Source organism: Grampus griseus, assembly GCF_964374135.1.
Source record: "Grampus griseus genome assembly, chromosome: 8".
NCBI classification, from domain to species: Eukaryota; Metazoa; Chordata; class Mammalia; order Artiodactyla; family Delphinidae; genus Grampus; species Grampus griseus.
The window spans coordinates 62,544,880-62,551,520 of NC_139002.1; positions in this window are offsets into that span (position 1 = coordinate 62,544,880).

The following is a 6,641-nucleotide window of genomic DNA, read 5'->3' on the forward strand; positions in this document are numbered from 1 at the left end:
AGACTGTTCATTGGGGCCTGCAATGTGATGTCAATCCCCCCCCCCCCAGCAGGCTGTGCGTCTATAGGACCTGGGAGCAGGGAGAACATGGGAGAGGAAAGAGGTGGGCTGTGGGGGAGCAGTAGGGGGACCATAAGGGAAAGGGTGCTCCAGAAGGAAGCAGAGGAATGGCCCAAGGTGCAGAGGGGAAGCAGGCTGGGGGAGCTGGCACCTCACAGGTCTCCTCCCTCAACTTCCTGTCCCAGAGCCAGGGAGGGACTTAGACCAGAAAGACAACAGGGTGAGGAGGGGGCTGCAAAAGGCAGATTGGCTCAGAAGTGGAGGAAGAAGAGGGTAGCTTTGGTGAGCAAAGGGAGGTAGAGATACAGGGCCAGGCGTAAAGGGGAGAGGAAGAGAGGCGAGAGTTCTCATGGGGGACCACGGGGAGCAAGACTGAGGGAGAGGGAGTGTGTATCGGCAAAGCAAAGAGTGAGTGGAGTTCATACAGAAAGGGGAGGCAAGTCAGAGACAGGAACAGCTGGGCTGGAGAGGTGGAGGGCAGTAAATAAAGGTGGGAGCTAGGGCTGGGGAGTCGGCGGAAGGGGGTAAAGAGGAGAGGAGGCATTAGTAAGGGAGGAGGGAGGAGAAGGCCGACAAGCTGGCTTCCTTGGATGTCCCCGGGACAACCTCATGGATGGGTGGCCCAGGGCAGTGCCCGGGCCTGGCTCTGTCCCTCCTGAGGACTGGTCTCATTAGGGACCTCAGGGAGAGGCCGGGGATGGATGTGAGCAGAGAAGGCAGAGGGAAGGTTTCTTTTCTGGACTGCTAGTGTGCTGGCAACTCATAGACGGTGCCTTATTTAATCATCTTAGCAACCGTGTGAAGAAGGCATCCCACCTTCCACTGAGGAAACTGAGGCTCGGAGTGAAACAACTGTCCTGAGTTAACACAGCCTTGATTTGATCCCAGGACTGTGCACTCCATACTGCCTGAGATTCATGGAGAAGGGAAAGATGAAGCGAGGAAGAAATTTCAGGGGAGAGACCTAGGAAGACAATGGAGGCCTGGAGAAGAGAACCTCTGGGAGGAGGGACACCAAGGACAAGGTGTTTGTAACCCAGGTCAGCAGTAGCGGGACAGAGAGGACACAGAGAAGAAAGATGTGAGGAGGTGAAGTTGACCAGATTTGGTCGCCGGCCCTTCAGGAAGGGTGAGGGAATGGAAGGGCTCTAGACTGACTCCAGGGTTCTGGCCTGATTACTACTGTGGTGCCATGAGGACAGCACAGAAGAGAAGCCATCTGGGGGCTTCCTGTTGAGGCCCCCCCATGGAGGTGTCCCAAACACAGCTGGATCTGCAGGTCTGGAGCTCAGGAGAGAGGTCTGGGTTGGAGATGGATTTGGACCAACCAAGGAGTAACTCATAGCCATGGATATGGAGATCCATCAGGTAGGACATGTAGAGCGAAAAGAGAGTTTAGGACAGAGCCCTGGGGAGCAGTCACATTCAAGGGGCAGACTGAGGAGAGCATTATTCTTCTTGGAGGAGAAAGAGAAGGAGGCCATAGCTCAGAAGTTAAAGGAGGGAGCATTTCAACAAGGATGGAGAGATCGATAGTGTCCAATGCTGATGAAAGGTCCAGAAAGATGAAGACTGAGAAGTGGCCACTGGTTTTAGCAGTCAGGAGGTCATAGTGATCTTGGGGAGAATCGTTTCAGGAGAGTCCTAAGGGAGCAAGCCTCCTGCAATGGGAACTGATAGAGAATCAACTAACAACTAGCCATAGACCAGATGTCAGTATAGATTCATTCATCAACACATGCTTACTGCACTCCTAGAAAATGGAGGCAATGTGTCATGGTGAGGTAGGACCAGACAGTGCTGAAGACATGGACTCTGGGGGCAAACCAACTCTGGGATTTCTCCCCAGCTTCTCACTTGCTAGCTGTGTAATCTTGGGTGTGCCTCTGAAATGCTCAGTGCTTCCATTTCCTCATTTATAAAATAGGGACAGAGACTTCCCTGGTGGTCCAGTGGTTAGGACTTCGCCTTCCAGTGCAGGGGGGGCGGGTTCGACCCCTGGTCAGGGAGCTAGGATCCCACACGCCTCATGGCCAAAAAACAGAAAAACATAAGACAGAAGCAGTATTGTAACAAATTCAATAAAGACTTTAAAAAAATGGTCCACATAAAAAAAATTAGGGACAATAATAATACTACAGTGTACATGCAGTTAGAATAGTGTGTTGCACACAGTCAGCACACATAAGCATGAACACAAAGATGCTTGTATAAGTACACAAGCATGAACTCTTATTACAGTGGTTAAGAAGATGGGCTCTGCTGTCTGACAGACTCGAGTTCAAATTCTGACTCCGCCACTTATAGAGAAATCCTGGGAAAACTGTTTAACCTTTCTAGACCTAAGTTTCTTCTTTTGTAAAATGGGGATTAAAGTGCCTACTTTATATGGTTGATATGAAAGTTAAATGAAAGAATGACAAAAAAACTTAGCACAGTGGCTGGTACACAGTGAAGGCTCAATAAATGTTGGCTGCTATTGCGTGCCAGACACTCACAATAACCCTGGGATAAGTGTTATTCCACAGCTGAGGAAACTGAAGCTCAGACTAGGTAGCAGAGAAACGTCTGGAACATAGCTCTGATGGACTCCAAAGCTAGTGCTTTCTCTTCCACAATATTGCTTCTCTGCTGGAGGGCTTGGAACAGTCTGATAAACGTTCATTAAGTGGCCAGGCAACCGAACAGGGAAGGAGCCTGCGCAGAGCTGTGCTGCGTAGGAGAGTAACTCCAGCAGTACATGCAAGGTGGGTCGGAGTAGGAGGTGATCAGTGACGAGGCAGTTATGAATCCAGGTTGAGGGTCAGGTGGGCATGGTCAGGTGGTTAGAGGGGAAGTGACCAGAGGATGCTTGGAGGTCTCCAGGAGACAAAGGGAAAAATAGGGGAGGTGGGCCCAGGGCATGTGTGTGAAATGATTCACTAATAGATTTATTCAATAAGTACCTATTGAAGACCTACCATGTGCCAAACACCATACTAGGCACTAGAGACATAGCAGTGACCTGGACAGATCGCGTCCCTGCCTTCATGGTGTTCACGGGTCGGGAGGCCTGGGCAGGGATGGGCAGGGCAGGGTGAGGGAGCTACAGTGGTGGGATGAGCAGCAAGGACCTGGTCTTAAGATCTGACTCTCACAAGTACAGTCCGGGCTGCAGAGGAGGCCAGTGAGGCTGGAGCTAGCAGAGAAGCTGGAGACGTAGAGGGAAGAACGAGTCTGGGGAAGCAAGAGGTGGAGGAGAAGGAGAGAGTAGTAGAGGGACTGAGATCTTGGAAGTGAAATGAACTAAGTTAAGAGTTGAGCACTTAATAGTTGTTTTCTTTCTCAATCCTCAGAACAACTCTCTTACTGTTACCTCCATATTCAACTGAGGAAAGGGAAGCTCAGAGAAGCTAAGGTCATCCAGGTGGTAAATGGTGAGGCTGGGAGGTGTGAGGTGTAGCCCCCCTTCCTTTCCTCCCTTTCCTCCTTCCTCACCAAGCGTATGACAGTGTGTTCTAGGCTCTGAGAGGAAACAGCTCCTTCCATGGAGCAGCTTAGACAGAAAAACATAAACAACGGGGCACTCCACTGTGCTAAGCGAACACAGAGGGGCATCCTGACTCAGGCCTGGGGGTTCTAGGTGGACTGCTGGAAGGAGGTGCCCTCTCACCAGGGGACACAGGAACTGAGAAGCCCCTCCTAAGTGGCAGAGGTTGAAATGCCCGGAAGTCAGAGGATTACCTGGAAACACTGACACCGGAGCTGAAGGAAGGGGCAGGCAGCAGGAAACCAGGAAAAAGATGGGATCCAATACCATGAACCCATGGGAGGGGCTTTGTCCAGTGACCTGGACAGATCGCGTCCCTGCCTTCATGGTGTTCACAGGTAGGGAGGCCTGGGCAGGGATGGGCAGGGCAGGGTGAGGGAGCTACAGTGGTGGGCAAAAGGAAAAGGAAGGAGAGGGCACAAGTATCTGGGAAGCTGATACAGGGAGGAGCAGGGGCCTGGGTGCCAGGAGTAGGAGGGCTCAGAGTGGTGTATGTGAGTGGGTGTTCGAGGAAGGAGCAGCCCGCGGCACCTCCAGGGAAGGGGGCCTGGTGGAGCAGAGCAGGTGGAGAGGCACTGTAGTCCTGTGGCCTGATGGCATGTCACAGCTTCCTCGTCTTCCACTCCCTCCAAGAACCCCAACAGGCATGTGGCCCAGTAGATTTGGATCTGCAAATTTCTGGTGTTTGTTAAATATTTGCTAGCTGAATGAAAGGGAAATAAAGTACAATAGGGGAGCGGAAGAGGATCCAGGAAAAGAGAAGTCCAGGTGAAAGAGAGAGAAGAGGAGAGACAGCAGGGTGAGGAAGGACAACTTGTGCGTGAGGGGAGTGGAAAATGAACTAAGTTAAGTTCATGAACTAGAGACTTTCTGTCTCTAGTGGGTAAGTGGGCGTGTGTGAAAATGTCTCTACTGTGTGGGCAGCTGAGACCAGGGGTCAGTCTTCTGAAGAGTGAATGAGGGTGAGGGAGGTGCTGTGAGATGCCTCATTCATTGTTCATTGCCAAGCATCTGTAGAGGGGTCCGGGGACATGAAGATGAATAATATACAGCCTTGTCATTAAGGATATCCCAGCCCAGGCAGAGAGACAGAAAGGGAAGAGGTAATGACAACAGTGAGACAAGAGGGTCCCAAGCTTGCCTGGTGGTCAGGAGAGACAGGGTTTGAGACTAGAGCTGAGGATGGGAAGGGGTTATCCAGGAGACAAAGGGAGTAAAAGGCTTTTCAGGCAGTACGTGCAAAGGGCCAGAAGCATGGAAGAATGCAGTGTCTTTGGGGAACTACAAGGAATTCAGTATGGCTGGAACTTGCAATGTGAGGGAGCTATGGAAATGGGAGAGGGTGGGGAGGCTGGGGGAGTCAGGTCATGACAGACCTCCTAAGCCTCCTTAAAGTAGAGATCTCACCCAAGACAGTGGTAGGACACTAAAGAATGCTGAGCAGGGAATGCCGTGGCTGGATTTGCACTTTAGGGAGATCCCTCTTGCCGCAATGAGAAGACTGGATTGGAAGAGGGAAGAGTAGACGTCTAGGGAGACAAGTTAGGAGGCTCTTGAAGTAATTCATGTGAAAAGATGGTGAAGGCAGTAGCTGAGGCCATGGATAAAAGGGGATGGGATATCAGAGACAGCTGGAAAGGAAGTAGAACCAACAGGTCCCAATGACTTTCTGGGTTATGGGACATGTGGAGAAGGGAGTGGCTACGGTTAATTTCTGGGTTTGTAGCTTGATAACTGAGTGGGGATGGTGGTTTGGGGGAGGAAGGAATGAGGAGATCAGGTCTGGACATGTTAAGGGGCTTATGGACTCTATAGTAAAGATCAGGTAGGAAGCAGACCTGCAGGTCTGGGGGTCAGAAGAGAGGTGTGGAAGAGATAGATATTTGGGCGTCATCAGCTTAAACAGATGATAATTAAAGCCCTGGAAATGAATGAGACAGATGACCAAGAGGGGTGTATACAGTGAGACAATAAGAAGGTCCAAGCCAGAACCCTAATAAACAGTAACATTTAGGGGCCACCCAAAGGAGCCCCCAAAGCAGACTGAGAAGGAACAGCCAGGAGGTGCTCTGAAAGAGAGATGCACAGATCCCACCCTACTGTATCATCTGCTTTTTTGCCTGTATCCCTTGCCAAGGGTAGGAATAGAATAGTGTCTCCTATTACAGTATCCCCACCACCTAGCAGTGAGCTCATTAAATACTGACAGAATAAAATAGTGGCAAAGAGAAAAAAACAGTCAACAATGTTGGACCCTGCCAAGAGGTCAAGCAGTTGAGGACTTCTGAAAAGAGCCCCTAAATTTGGCAGGTGAGAGGTCGTGTTCTCTTAGGGAGAGCAGTTACATTGTATGGGGCAGGAGTAAATGGGAAGTGAGGAGCTCTGTGCGGAAGACCCTTGCACAAAATGTGGCAGGGAGGCAAAGTGAGAGAGCGTCTTAGTCAGGTATTACAGGGTTAATACCTGGAGAGGTATTATAACCTAGAAGGTAGGAGAGCCTGGAGGCTCTTCATGTGCTCACAGGAGGAATGGGTACAGAGGGAGAAACTGGACACATGGATAAGACTCAGAGTAATTTGTCAAGTGAGGCCGAAGCGGGTGGGATCCGCAACAGCCGAGGGAATTCAAACGGGATGGCCTCAGTTCTCCGAGTGGCCGACAGACCAGGTGTGTCTGTCATGTCTACTCTTCCTCCCTTTCCTTCAGCCTCCACATCCATTCTGTCACTGAGCCCTTCTGACCCCACTGCCTAAAGAATTCTTGAAACTATCTACTTCCTCGTCCTCTACTGCCACTCCTCCAGTTCAGACCAGCATTATCCCCTCCTGGGTTCCTGCAACAGCCAACCATCCCTTTCTTCCCAGACTCCTCCCTCCAGTCACCACACTGCTGTCAGAGTGGTATTTATAAGACAGATCTGATCCTATCACACCACAGCTTCAAATGATTCGGTGATTTTCAATTATTCTCGGCTTCCATAAGCTTTCATATGGACCTGCAAGAACTGCATGACCTAACTAACCCTTCATTACCTCTCTCAGACTCTGTGACC